Here is a 15,834-nt window from a genome sequence, read left to right as displayed (position 1 = left end):
CATCCAAGTCTCTTCCTGCAACTTCCTGGGTTCCTTCCCCTCCCCTCCCTTATTCATATTATTGTTCGGGTATCCACAGGAATTTTTTTTCCTTTGACGTGGTAAGTGAATCAGAAATTGGTTCTAAACTATGCCTAAGCGGGAATAAATGCATTTCTAATCCAATTTTTTAGACAATTTCCTTTTTCTTTTCTTTTTGGCTTTACATAGAATGGCCCGTTCTGCTTGGTTATCTCTGCACAGTAGCATCTTGGGGGAGGAAATGAAAATTTCATTTTCTTTTCACTTTGGAAAAAGAAAATAATGTATTATGGGAATAAGGGTTGTTTAGCATCATTAGATCAATATGCTACTTCTGTAATGTATGACTAAAACAGAAAATGACAGCCTTGCCTCTTTCCTCTTGTTCTGATTTTCTTGTTCAGTTTTTCACAGGCTATGCTGGGTGACTGGGTCTGAAATGCACAAGCTGCCAGGGAAGTTGTTTGGAGCACCAATGAGGCATCTCACAGCCTATGCCAGGGGTGGGCAACCTTTTTTTTCTGTCAAGGGCTACATTCCCTCGGGTAATCTCTTGGGAGCTGCATGCTAGCAGTTGGAAGGGCTGGAGCCCAAAGTGGGCAGGACTACCCCTTTTCTCTCCCTCTTTCTGCCCCCTCTCTCTGCCACCCCTTTCTGTCTGTCTTTCTCTGATGCCCCTTCTCTCTCTCTCTCTCTCTGACACCCCTTCTCTTTCTTCCACTCCTCCTCCCTTTTTGCCATACCCCCCCTCTCTCTGACACCCCTTCTCTTTCTCTTTCTTCTACTCCTTCCCCCTTTCTGTCACACCTTTTCTCCCTCTCTCTCTCCCTGACACCCCTTCTCTTTCTTCCACTCCTCCCCCCTTTCTGCCATACTCTCTTTCTCTCTCTGACACCCCTTCTGTCTCTCTTTTTCTTCCAATCCCTCCACCTTCCTATCACCCCCTCCCCTCCCCCTCTCCCTCCCTGCCCAGCAGGCTACTGTGGAAAGGACAGATTGGTGGAACTGATAACTTGCAAAGGTCTGAACTGATAACTTCCAAAGGGCTTTTGGAATTAGGCTGAGGGGCACATACAGCCCTGGGGCCACAGGTTGCCCACCCCTGGTTTTACATACATACATTTAAGAGGTATGTCCCGCAATCACCCATAGAGTTGCCACCTAAGTTCACTTCAAGCATAATTCAAGGCGAATTTTGCTCATGCAGAAATGATGCTTTGTTAGACATTTCAAGGGAAGCTTAAATCATTTCAGTAAGACTAGCAAAATATTTCTAGGGTTTGGCCAGAGTGCCAAGAAGATTTAAATTAACATTCTGCTGCAACTCTGAATGAATTACTCTTATCCCACCCACTCCTCCCTCATGTCTGTCAGGGCCTGTGAGGGGTCAGGCTGCAAGTGTTGAGGTTTCTGTGTGTGGGAGGTTTAGGAGCCAGCTTTCAGTCCAAAGGGCTCAGACGCAAGTAACACTGTCCAGGGTAGACAATGCTGCCTGGAGATGTGTTGGACTTTCGCAGTCGTGGGAAAGAGGTAAGGAGGGAGCTGCAACAGGCCTGGCCAATATATTATTGTGAACCTGCCATCCCTGCCTCTGTTTGGAACACTGTGGCACCCATCCGTCTACCCGGTCATTAGTGCAGGACTAGCCAGTTGCTTCTGGGACTGTCAGGGACTCCTCATGTTAAGATGAGTTATTCTAATGGAAGGTCCCAGCCTTAGAGCTTGCTTTTATAGTGCCTGGTGGAGTTGGGTTGATCTGGCTGGGATCAGCTGACTGGGTGCTCCATTGCAGGGCAGGGCTAGTACTGCAGCCCAGTGGAGGCAGGTGACTCCGATGTCAGTGGGGTTGTGAATCTGCTCTGGGTTTCAGTTGGAACCAGTGAGAACTCTAAAGGAGCTGTCCAAGGTGCTGAACCTATTTTGGGAATAGGATCCAGCACCTTGGATAGCTCTTCTAGAGTTCTAACTGGTTCTGAGTGAAACCCAGAACAAGATTCATAGCCACACTGACATTGGAGCCACCAGCCTCCACTGCTGCACACTAAATGGTGATGGTGCCCTTGAGGAACACAACTGAGAATGCCAAGCCTGTGGCAGATGTAGGGGGTGAGGTGTTGGAACTTGGCTTCTGGGTCCCCAGCTCAAGATGAACATGGAGACACTTGGCACCCGGCAATGTCCAGTAGATCAAGCTTAATTGGGTCTAATGCAAACTGGGAGAGAGAGTCCCACTCTCTCCTGGTGGGACTCCTGTACACAGTGGGATAAGAACATCAGAACATCAGAAGAGCAATGCTGGATCAGACCAAGGGTCCATCTAGTTCAGCATTCTGTTCACACAGTGGCCAACCAGCTGTCAACCAGGAACCCACAAGCAGGACACAAATGCAACAGCACCTTCCCACTCATGTTCCCCAGCAACTGGTGTACATAGGCTCACTGCCTCTGGTACTGAAGGTGGCACATAGTAGGACTAGTAGCCATTGATAGCTTTTTTCTCCAGGAATTTGTCCAACCCCCTTTTAAACCCATCCAAATTGGTGGACATCACTACTTCCTGTGGTAGCAAATTCCATAGTTCAACTGTGCGCTGTGTGAAGAAGTCCTTCCTTTTATCTGTCCTGAATCTCCCACCAATCAGCTTCATGGGATGACCCTGGTTTCTAGTATTTTGAGAGAGGGAGAAAAATATCTCCCCATCCACGTTCTCATCACCATGCATAATTTTGTAGACCTCTATCATGTCTCCCATTACCCTCCTTTTCTCCTAGCTACACAATCCCAGCTGTTGTAACCTTCCCTCATAGTGGAGATGCTCCAGCCCCTTGATCATTTTAGTTGCCCCTTTCTGCACTTTTTCTAGCTCTACAATATGTCAATATCTTTTTTTAGGTGTGGTGACCAGAACTGGTTGGACCTTCCTCTCCTCTCCACCTCTGTAGTCATTTCCCTGTCTTATTGATTTTGTTGCTGTTGCTTAGCTCCCCTCAAATTTTCCTGGATAGTGCACCTGAGGGGGACCCTTTCAATTAGCTTTCCCTTTAGGTGACCTCTGGTGACAACCCACAAAGGAGTGGAGCATCCTGGCAAATTTCTGTGAGTCTTCCCAACATGCTTTCAGCTTCTCTTCAGGCATTTCTTTCTCCTGAGAAGGAGGCTCCAAATTCACATGGAATTTCACTTCAATCTAAATTTCACTTCAATCTAAATTTCAGCATAAGGTGTAAAACATTAATAATTATTATTTCTAAAATTGCCAGTAAATGAAACCTTGATCTGAGTTCTTGAGGAGCTTCAGAGATTTTCAATTTAATTATTTGGTGGGGGGGCGGTAGAGAGAGAAAACCTCCCAAATATTTGCTCTTCACCTTACATTTCAGTCTACCTTCTTTCTCTCCCCACCACTCCCCCACCTCCTTCTGTGCATTTCTTTATATATCTATGCCAGCCCTCCTCTTTCCAATTCTTCCTTTAAGGTTTAATTTAACAATAACATTTGCGATTGGGGTCCCACACATCTCAAGGGCATTGCGCTTGAAATTGCACACGCACCGCACCATTTATCATAGCCTGACATGTGTCATGTTCCAGACTGCAGCTTCGAGAGGTTACAGCTCGCGACTGCTCCTTTGTTGATCAGCTGCTGAGACAACTGAGACACCTTTTTTTTTTCTTTCATACCCCCAACCCCCATTATTAAAGCTGCCTTGTTCCCTTTTTTGAGTGCCCAACTCGGCTCCTGTTTAGGGAAAGAAGAACGCGGACCGCCTCTGGAAAAACAAACAGCATCTTGCGTGCCGAATGACTTCGAGGGCTCGTTAGATCCTCCACCTTTTCATCGGGCAGGATCACGTTGCTGAGAAGTTACTTGTCAAGTTCTGATGTGATTGTAGGAACACCTTCCCTGCTCCATTTTAATGGAAGGGTTCGTCAGGGTTCTGCATTCATTGTGACAAGGACACCCACATCATGCAAACTGAAAATAAGCAAATAAGTAAATAAAATAAAATGAGGCACACCAACAAGCATGAGGCAAGCTTGCTTCCTTTTCATGAATGTTTGCAATATTTATTTCAAACCGATATAGCATTCTGGTAATTTCTAAAAGGCCTGGGCTGCATTTGGCATGATGAGTGTCCATAGCTCAGTGGTTTGCATGCAGATCGTCCCAGGTTCACAGTCCCAGGCTTCTCCAGGTAGGGTAGGAAAAACCCCTGCCTGAAACCCTGAAACCTCTGCCAGTCATGTTGACAATACTGAGCTAGGTGGACCCAGGGTCTGAGTCAATATAAGGCAGCTTCCTATGCGAGTCACAACTTTTGCTAGACTGCCCATACGTTTGCGCCGGAGGAGCAAGAGTTTATAGTTTGTGACCCTCCAAACGGAACACAGCCCATCTCCATTATATGATGGATTGCCAAGAGATCAATAAACTAGTAATGCAGGAGAAATTCATTCTGGGTTACACATCTTAATGCGAACTAACGTAATTTCATACTTTCAAAGCACGAACTTAAATTCAGTTATCCTTCAAAATTTACACTTTTCCGAATTTTGCAGTGGAATTCCCCAGGCAAATGTGTGTGTGTGTGTTTTTTAAATGCATACAAAAATGTGCATATTACAGAAAAGTGCTGACAAAAATTGTGCATATTAATGAAAAGAACATTAAGAATGCATTCTGTTATAAACACTGCTTGCAAAAATCTCTGTATTAGGCGAAAATGCACACATTAGGATAAATAAATGTGCACAAAAATGATGATGAGTTGTCATGTTGCACATGGTTATAAAACAAATGCTCAACATTTAGGATGAACTGAACTTAGGAGTGGAAAAGTGAGAAACTGAGAGAAACCAGTGGGCCATGTTCACCTTGGTGGAGCACAGATTTGCCAGCCTGCACTGGAGAGTTTTGTCTTGTTTTTGAGCAGGGGTGTAAAACCTGAGGCCTGGGATCCAAATCTGGCCCTCCAAAATTCCCTGAAAGGTCATAACCCTTCCCCTTTCCTCCAGCCACCAATCGTTTGGTGGTTTCCAGTTTTTTCCCCCATTTTCCCCATTATAAAAGGTGTTGTTATTGGTGTTGTTATTGGCAGTAGGACCTTTAAGCTAAAATACACTGGCATAAAATACACTGATGTCATGACAGTCCGGGGAAGGGGTGGAGTCCAGCGGGCTCCTGCTCACTCACGTACCCTGGACTGCATTGCTGAGACTATGTGTGCACCCAGACCTGCTCGCAAACAGCCCCATGCCTGGCGAGCTGGTCCAGCATGTTCTCCCCTCCTTGCACGGAGCAGAGAACAAGCAGCAGGTGTGACTCCTGCCCCTCCCTCCTGGCAAGCCTTGTGAGGCGGCAGAGAGAGGAGTCGCCTTTAACCCTTTGTCCTCACCGATGGGGACTCAGGCAGCCACGATTGTGTGCAATAATGTCAGCTCCCAAATCTCCGTAATTTTTAATATTGGGTAAATGGTGCCTTTACGGCCACCAACTGCACAACATTAAAAATCTGCACATTGCAGAGCCACCATTGTTGCGCACAATGGTGGCTTGCTGCAAAGGTGGCCGGCCCCGTGGCTTCTCCAAGAGCTCGCTGGGTCTGTTTAGCAGCTCACACAGCTCTGCAAGCAGGGGCTCAGTGAGCAACTGAAGAAGCCGGGCACTGTTGAGTCTGTCCATCCCTAATTTTGCTCTTTTGCTTTGGGCCCCACCTACCACTGGAAAGTGGCCCCTGAGAGCTTCTCCAAAATGAAATTTGGCCCTTGGGAGGAAAGAGGTTCTGCGCCCCTGTTTTAGAGAGGATGCATCTTTTAAGTAAATGGGTACAGTTCTGATGATCATAGACTGAGTTTTTTGGCTTTACTTTTACTACCACAGGATATAGTGATGGCCAACAATTTGGATGGCCTTAAAAGGGGGTTGGACAAATTCCTGGAGGAAAGGGCTATCAGTGGCTACTAATCCTGATGGCTATGTGCCACCTCCAGTACCAGAGGCAGTGAGCCTATGTACACCAGTTGCTGGGGAACATGGGCTTTTGCACTCATGCCCTGCTTTTGGGTTTCCTGTCAGCAGCTGGTTGGCCACTGTGTGAACAGAATGCTGGACTAGATGGACCCTTGATCTGATCCAGCAGGGCTCTTCTTATGTTCTTATGTTTTTGGCACACCAGATATTCTGGAAATGAAAAAAAAGAAAGAAAAAAGTTCCATATGGCCAGAAGCAAACATGGGCATTTGAACATCTCATCCATATGATGCTTGGGTTTGACATGGTGTGTGTGTGTGTGTGTGTGTGTGTGTGAAGAATCAGTCAAATGTTTGGAGATGCCAAATGAATGTAATAACAGTACAAAGGTGTTCTCCCCCCTGCCCAACAACAACAACAACAACACTTTATTTTTAACAATTGTGCTTGTGGTTTTAATGTTCTATATATTTTAAATTGTTTTATTGTGTGTTGTTTGGTTTTAATTTTTGTGAACCGCCCAGAGAGCTTCGGCTATTGGGCGGTATAGAAATGAAATAAATAAATAATAATAATAACAACAACAACAACAACAACAACAACAACAACAACAACAATCTGCTGGGCAGGATCCAGTAATTACTTTCAAAGGCATTTAAATGCAATCATACCAAATGCCTGGGATGTTATAGGGAAGATTAATGACATGCATATGGTAGACGCACATTGCAGATTACGATTTATAACAGGATGCAGGAAATAGATGGGGCTATTTTATGAGTCTGTCTATATCTCCCTCCATGTGAGTTTCTTTGCCTTGGCCTATATGGTGCCAGCTGCTAATGGAGACACAATGGGTCTTCTGAGGAAATTGCCAGTTTGGGACCAATATTGTTATGCCCACCCTAGTACACTGCTCTTACTAGGAAAGACTGTTTCCATTCCCAGCCTTTTCCCATCTACCAGACATATAGAATTATGTGCTGATTCTGGTGTGATACCCAGAGATGGGCAAATATGGGGGCTCTGGGTACTAATTTTAACCCCCACACACACCCCACTGGCCACACCACATCCACACTCCACTGAATTTTGACAGTGGCAAAACAATGGATGGTTTACTGCCAGATTTCAGCAGCAAACTGCAACATGGCCTAAAAAGGCCACATTTTGCATTAAAAGAAGGCGCACACATTATTTCAAACTAATTGCAGCCTTTTCAGCCCACTTTTGTGGTTTGGCCCAAAATCCAGCAGCAAACAATTGATTATGTTGCCGCTGCTTCCACAGCAGGACCTTAGGGGATGACAGGGGCTATGATTAAGGCCAGGAAGGCCATGTGTGGCCTGATGGGTGCACGTTGGCCACCCCTGAATTAGGCACTGTTCCTTTGCTTTCTGTAGCATCATAGCTGCTGGCTGAAGAAGAGACTGCAGGCAGTGCAAGCTGAGGCCCTTGCACAAAAGCCCAGAATCATCTGGCTCAGGTCCAACCTGGTGCCATTGCTAGGGATGGCGGAGAATTCCACCACGGACTCCAGTGAGGCTGAATTCCAGTGAATTCGGCACCCCAGAGTCCATGGCGGAACGGAGCAATCCCCCCGCCACCCTGCGAAGTCTTGGTGGACCGGCTCCTACCTGCCTTTGGCGGGTCTGGATCCGGCCTCTGCTGTCTGCCTTCCGGTCTGTGGCCGCGAATGGTGTCCTGTGTAGTGGACGCCATTTGCGTCCCCGCTTTAGCTGTGATAGGCTACATAAATATTTACGTAGCCCATCACGGCAAAGAGCAGGGACGCAAATGGCGTTCGCTATGCCATGTGTCACTACTCTTTTTGTGATAGGCTACGTAAATACGTACGTAGCCTATCACGGCTAAAGCAGGGACGCAAATGGCATCCACTACGCCTTTTGCATGCCTTCTCTTTGCTGTGATAGGCTACGTAAATATTTATGTAGCCTATCACGGCAAAGAGCAGGGACGCAAATGGCATTCGCTATGCCATTTGTGTCACTACTCTTTTTGTGATAGGCTACGTAAATACGTACGTAGCCTATCACGGCTAAAGCAGGGACGCAAATGGCATCCACTACGCCTTTTGCATGCCTTCTCTTTGCTGTGATAGGCTACGTAAATATTTATGTAGCCTATCACGGCAAAGAGCAGGGACGCAAATGGCATCCACTATGCCTTTTGCATCCCTGCTCTTTGCCGTGATAGGCTACATAAATATTTACATAGCCTATCATGGCAAAGCAGGGATGCAAATGGCATTCCCTACACGCGACGCCATTTGCGGCTGCAGCCCAGCAGCGGATGGAAGTCCAGCTGCGGGTGGCCCCAGCTGGTGGCTCTGCAGACTTGCCACGGAGTGGAGCCAGCTGGGAGGATTCTGGGGGGAGGAACGGATCACCTTCCCCCCGGCTGACCCCCTGCAGACACAGGTAAGTGGGGTGTCGTACACCCCTAGCCATTGCTGGAAACTAGGGATGTATGAAAATCACTTACCTGCTCGCCGATTATGTTTATGGTTGGGGGGGAGGCATTCCGTCCCTCCCTCCGGAATCCTGGACGGGGGGGAGGAGCTCTGTTCCTCCCCCCCGGAATCCTCAGTGGCCAGCTGTGCTTCGCAGCAGCTTTGCGGAGCAGCCGGCCAGGCCCAGCCAGGCCAGAGCCGTTCGCAGCCGGATTTCTGGCCATGGAGGGCTCCGGGGGGGGGGGGAAGCGCGTACCCAAATGGTGTATGCAAATGGCATAGCCGCCGCCATTTCCAGTTTTTTTTTTTTTTACACACACGTGATAGGCTACGTAAGTTTTTATGTAGCCTAAAACATCTGGGTAAAAAAAAAAAAGGCATACGCAAATGGCGGCGGCTACGGCCGCCACCATTTGTGTACGGCTTTTTTTTTTTTTTTTTTACCCAGACGTTTTAGGCTACGTAAAAACTTACATAGCCTAAAATGACTAGGTTAAAAAAAAAAGAAAAAAGGTGTACACAAATGGTGGCGGCTATGGCCACCGCCATTTGCGTTCCTTATTTTGACACGTCTAGTCTACATAAACATTTACGCAGACTACGGCGAAAATAAGGGGAATGCAAATAGCGTCCACTACGCTATTTGTGTTCCCCTTATTTTCACCGTCTTAGTCTACGTAATTGTTTACGTAGACTAAGACAGCCCAAAATAAGGAACGCAAATGGCGGTGGCCGTAGCCGCTGCCATTTGCGTACGCCTTTTTTTCTTTTTACCCAGACGTTTTAGGCTACATAAAAACTTACATAGCCTATCACATGTGTGTAAAAACAAAAACAAAAACTGGAAATGACGGCGGCGGCAGCTGGTTGGAAGACCAGCTGCCGCCGCTGCCGCCGCCACTGCCGGAGCCACCGCCGCCCGGAAGATCCGCCCCAGGTAAGTCTCATCCCGGGGGGATCCACGGGGTGGGGGGTGGCAGGCCGTTTCGACACAGATTTCGAGGGGCCGAATGCACTGGCATTCGGCGTCCCCGAGATCCGTGGCGGAATTCTTTGCCATCCCTACTGGAAACAAAATGTCCAGATCTGTTGCTTTCCCTCCTTCTGGACAACTTGTCACTTCCAGCCTTTGGCCTGCCTGCTGGTCTCTCCCTGACTTCTGCCTGTCTGATTTCTGTCTGCTGCATGTCTGTCTTCCCAAGGCCCTTGGCTACACTTGGGCTCAACCGATTGCTCACTTCTGAATGTCTGGGGCTCTGGCTGAGTGTTCAAGAGATGCAGGACCATCGGTCCCCGCAACTGCCTGGAGTGGGGGATGCCTTCCTCCACTCAGCATTTACCCTCTCAAACCCACTAGGCATGTATGGATATTGTTAAATCCGTTCTATCTGTGTTTCACAGAATGTTGCATGTCTTCTATTCCGTCAATCCACTCATTGATTGAATCAGATTATTTTTACCAGAATTCCATGCTACTTGTTCTAATTTGCATTAGCGCTAACATGCATTATTGCTAACGCCCACTTTTGCAAATGTAGATCGTAATGCAATGAAGATTGGTGCATTTGCGCAAGTGCACATTAGCACTGATGCACACAATTAGTGAATTAGTGCACACACACCCAATGTGAAAAACCAGTCCATATGTCTACAGAGCCAGCACAATTTGGAAAAAGCTGGTCTGCTGCAGAATGGATTCATAAAAATCCAAACTCATTTGAATCCATTGTGGATTTCTCTGACATTTTCATGCACATGTTTTATTTAAAAAAAATATCAAAGTTCTGGATGAACCAATCTAAAGACTGGATAAATTCTCAAGGTTCAATGTGAACTGAACTTAAGATGGGAAAAATTAGAAATGGAGAGAAACTAATGGATAGGTTCATCCAGCCCTAACTGGGTGTGCCATTTCTTTGGCAGGTTATGATGGCTGAGGAGCATGGGATTTATAGTCTTCTCTTCCTTCTTATTTAATTTAGGAGGAAAACCACAAACCCCATGGTCCCCATGAAAATGATGGCCCAAAGCATACCTTTGAGCATGCTTAGGGACATCATTTTGGCTAAAGATACCCTCCCCAAGGCCTTTCCTTTGTCCAGTGAGCATTTCCCATCTCCCACTGTGCAAAAATAATGGGGGTTGCTTGGGAGGGGGGCTGGTGGAGGAGGGCAGTCTAGCAGCAGGGTCAGTGGATGAATCCTTCCTTGTGCTAGGTCAAGACGCAAAGGGGACTGGATTCAACTCACTACGTTTGAGGCTTTTTGAATGAGGTGGGGGAGTTCCCTTTGATGCCAATCCCATTCTAACTTCACATTCATCTATAGTTACTGTGATGGGGGATGAAAAAGAAAAAAGTAAAGGTGATCTAGTGGCAAATCATAGCTTTTGTTTCTTAAATTGGACGGGCTTTGCAATGGGGCCTGTTGAGCTTCCCCAGTGGGCAGGTTCCCAATGGGATGCTTGAAGAATTCAGTCTTCACAAATTCCTATCTGACAGAGGTGGGGAACATGTGACCATCCAGATGTTGGTGGACTGCAATGCCCACCAGTCCTAGCCAGCACAGCCAATTTTGAGGGATAATGGGAGTTGTAGTCTAACCACATCTGGAAGTCCATACATTTGACATGCTTGCTATATAAAACTCATATAAATATAATATAAATCTCATCCACACACCTCAACCCAAGAGGAGGAATGGGCGGGTGGGCGAGTGAGCGATGTTCTAGATCAACAGGATTCTCCGAACATTGTCTCACTGCTTGTCTCATGCCTGATTCCCATTCATGTTTGCAATCTCTGCTCACTCTGCATGAATGGGAAACTTGTGCAAATTGAGCAGCAATCAAATCAGAGATTGGTTGGTGGAAATCTCCCCCAATATGCAGAAATCTCTGCAAATTTGCACAGATATCCTAATTTGCATAACTTCCCTCCAGAGACTAAACTGAAGTTGATTCAGTCTACTGAGAACATCTTTGTAAATCAGGAAAATTGCACAAATTGAACTGGCAATTGGGAATGAGACGAACGTGAGCAAGTGTTTGACAGTGTGTGAATATTTTCAGTGGACACGTGCTTGCACTCATGTTCGGGGCTTCGAATGGGGCATGCTGATATGCTTTGTCAACAAAAAGTAAATTCTCATATATCCCTGCCCAAGAGACAGACCATGTACTGAAGAGGTTAGTGTGTTGCCTAACCTACTTCACAGGATTGTTGTAAGAATAAAATAGGGGGAAAATGTGTATGCTGCTTTGAACTCCCCTGGAGGTAGGGATGCATGAATCTTTCTACCTCTGTCTCACTGAGGATGTCATTTTTCTGTCACCAAGCCCATTCTGACTCAGCTTCACAACTCTTTTTTCCTCACTCAGGAATTCATTTGTATGCATTTCCTAAATGTATGTATTTTTTCCTCCCCCCCCCCAATTTTCCATTGAGAAAAGTGGTTCAGCTTGTATTGTTCAAATATACATATTCTTTGTTCACACATTTCAAATGCACGGGGTCTGTGCATCCCCCCACCCCATCACCTCATTGTAAGCCTGAGAAAGGTACAGATTTTGTTAGCAATATTCATTCCATTCTGTGGTTAGTCTCAGGAGGTGCAAAGTGGGTATTCTCACATTAAAATGTGAACCCAATGAATTTCTCACCCATTCCTAGTGTTGATCGAACCATGGGATTTTGCATGATCCGAATATTGTGACACTGTTCTTCGCAGTTTGAAAGTATCAAAATGCACATTTAAATATAAATTTTCGGAAACACAGAGACACAAATATATACACACACATGCACATTTAAATACATATGTTCAGAGGGAAATACACATTTAAATGGTATTTCAATATGTATTTTGAGAGGGTTTAAAAAAAAATATCTGCAGATTAATGGAGAGATGGAATGGAATTATGAGTAAAAAACATGAGAATGTGACATGGATTCCCCCATACTAGGTTTGACACTGTCCGTGCTGGCACAGAAAAGTCATATCCTCCACTGCAGCTGACCTGAATACTAAAAATAAAGGGACATGGATCAAATACAGAGATTGACTCTTCACTCGACTTCATAGGAAACCATCCCAACATCTGTTGTTCAGACATGTGCAAAGATAAGGTGGCTGTAAAGCCGTTAGTGGCACTTCATGGTAAGAGACAAGCTGCTGCCAGCAGAGAGTGGGTTCGGTAAACTTTCCAGGTATTTTGGAGGTGAATCTTTTCATTGGCATACAGCCCTCATTTGACCCGGCTATTTCACATCATTACCAATTGCTTTGTTCCTCCGTCTCCGACTTCCTCCTTGCATTTTATTGGCTTCTGCTCCTGCTGACCTCTTCCAGCAGTTTACTTTCTAACATCCTGAAAGCTTCATCATCGCCGTCGCTCAGTTCGTCTCACCTTGGGCTGAGATTAAAAGGAGCGGGGTGGGGGGGGGAGAACATAACAACAAAGGGAACAGGAGAGCTCTGGGCAGCATCCTGGTGACAACGTGGAGAGGGCAAAATGGGCTGGGCATTCACCCAGAAGAAAAGCAGACGGGGAAAAAAATCAAACACGAATTGGTTCAAGCAGAAGGGGATGAGTACAGGGATTAGGGGAAATAGCATGTTGAGTAGTTCTTAAGAGAATGAAAAAGGCAGGGTTTTTATTTCTTACTCCAGTAAGGCAGAAGTCCCACTCCCTCCCACCGCCATGTGCACACACATTACTCCTGTACAAGGACAACTGAATAGAAAATTCACACTGGGAACTGAGGACAGTGGCTGGAGCTACATACATGGCTGTACAGTCTTTTGGTTTTGGTGACACAATCTTAGCACTGAGCACTTTGGTACTAAAATCTCCTGCCTTGGAAAATCCAGGGCCGATTTAAACATGCATGTTCATCAGTCGATTGCTCAACACAACAGTTGACAACAGATGTGCTATTTCAGAGTTCAGTGGGCAAAGAGAGCTTTTAGCAGGGCAAGGCAAAATTCATGAATCAGTCTCTCTCTCTCTCTCTCTCTCTCTCTCTGTATATATATATATATATATATATATATATATATATATAGTGGCTCAGGGGCTGCAGCTCAGTGGCAGAGCAGTTGCTTTGCATGTAGAAGATTCCGGGCTCGAACCCTGCATCTCCAGGTAGGACAGGAAAACATCTGCCTGAAACCCTGGAGAGCCATTGCTGCCAGTCGGTGTCGACAATAGCGGGCTACATGGACCAAGGGTCTCACTCATTTTAAGGCAGCTTCCTCTCTCTCTCTCTCTCTCTCTCTCTCTCTCTCTCTCCCTCTCTCTCTCTCTACACACACACACACACACACACACACACACACACAGTACTAAATTACAGAAGAGAGACCTGATTCAAAAGATCTGGCACAATTTCTTGGAATCTGCACCCAGATCTAGGAGTGTGTTCTAGAATTTCCAGGCTCCCCCTTCCTTCTAGGATGGAGAAACTCTGGCCCACAGGCCAAATATAACCTGTGGGGGCTTCCCATCTGTGCCATAGATGTTCCCTCCAAGCCCCTGGCCCCCTCTTTCAGCACTAGAGAAAGACTGTCCTTTTTCCATGCAGAAAGAGGGGAGGAGTGGTTGCCCTGTGCCTCTCTCTGCATAGACAAAGGGACCCCTGGGATGACAGGGGTTGGGGCTTTGGGAGGGAAGGGCACACCTCCTAACCTCATCTGGCCCTTGGGGAGTGAACCAGAAGGCAATCCAGGAAACAGTCCCTGACCGACCCTGTTCTCAGCAGTGCTTAATCGAAAGGTTCCAGCTCTCAGTCACCATGGCCAATTTTTGAGTAGACTGTTGGACTTGGACTGTTTAGACCTGGCCACTCTCAGCCTAATCTACGTCACTAGGGATGCCAGAGAAATCCGTTTCAGGGGTGGAGTTTAATGGGTTTCCTTTCCTAGGTTCGGCCCCCTGGACTTCATTTCACTTCCCAGTGTGGCACCTGATCCTGTCTGCAGCAAGCCGGGCCAGCTCACAGATTTTCCAGGTGTTCTGTACTTTTTTTTTCTCCACAGGTTCTGCTATTTGCACACATTTCTGAGCCATTTGTGCAAATTTGGCTGCACCGTGTGCAAATTGCTCAGAAATTTGTGCAAACTGTGGAACCTGTGGGGAACAAAATACACAAAAAAGGGTTCCCAGAGTTTGGGAGAAAAGCTTGCAGCTTGGCTGGCCAACAGTGATTGAGCCACACGTGGTGTGGAACTCCACCGAGTCAAAAAAGAAGTGGATTTCCCAGTGATGGACATCCCTACCCCCCACACATGTTGTGATAAAAAGGGGGGCAGGATCTATGCTGCCATGAGGTCTTTGGAGGAAAAGGTGAGATATAAATGTACTAAATAAATAAATGCCCCCTGAGTTCCGCTTCAAAGCACACACAGCCTACAGGTGCAGACAAGGGAACCTTCTTTCTACCGACTCTGCTTTTGCAGTCAGTGACACTAGAGCTAAGATATCCTAGAGGAAGAAAGAATCACCACACCTATTCTTTTTTGTTATGTTGTATGCTTGCTTCCCAACAAATTAGACCCATGACTCATCAGTAGCGCCATCTTCTAGACTACTGCATCAACCCAGGAACTATCAGCAAACATGATGCACCACAAAATGAAATACAAAGGAAGAGGCATTCCAGGGGGTGGGTGGTGGTGGTCAGAAATTCCTTCAAATGGGTAAGTGCCGGGCTAAATGACAGCAAAATTCCTTGCTGTGTGTTCATGGGCAGCTGAACCCAAATCCAGCTTGGAGAATCTGATATCCATCCCAGGAACTGGGACATTCAGCTGACAGAAAGTAGTTTTGAGGGCCAAAGGCAAGATGCCTACTATGCATATGAGATGCATAATCCAGAGGCCCTATAGGATGCACCAGTTGCTCAACTTTCATGCACCTGTTGTCTTCTGGACCTGACAAGTGAGTACACAGAATCCCAAGAGATCCACAAAGGTGAGTCCCATTTTCAGGGCAAGATGATCCTGGTGCATGCTCGTGAGTCCCCAGGTAGGCTTTGATCCACATTAAGGATGTCTTCAGCCTCCCCCCATGCCTCAACACACACACACACACACACACACACACACACACACACACACACACAGAGTCAGTGAATACGTGGGGGTAGTGGGATTTTCAGACATACAGCCCACCACGAACATTCTCGCTGCCCACCCCCAGCAGTGGCACTTTCAATGGTGGTAAAATGAGGACCCACAGCATCCATCTGTATGCATGTAAGCCCCCTTCACTCACCACCAAATGCGTGGCGGCTGGGTGTGTGGCCAGTGGATGCTGTAGCCATGAGGGAGCATGTCCAGTGGGCACAATCCCATGGCTCCTCATATGC

The sequence above is a fragment of the Heloderma suspectum genome, chromosome 11 (genome assembly GCF_057233095.1).
Source record: "Heloderma suspectum isolate Gila_16-S chromosome 11, 16-S_ref, whole genome shotgun sequence".
In the NCBI taxonomy this organism is placed as follows: Eukaryota; Metazoa; Chordata; class Lepidosauria; order Squamata; family Helodermatidae; genus Heloderma; species Heloderma suspectum.
This window is presented reverse-complemented; position numbering follows the sequence as displayed.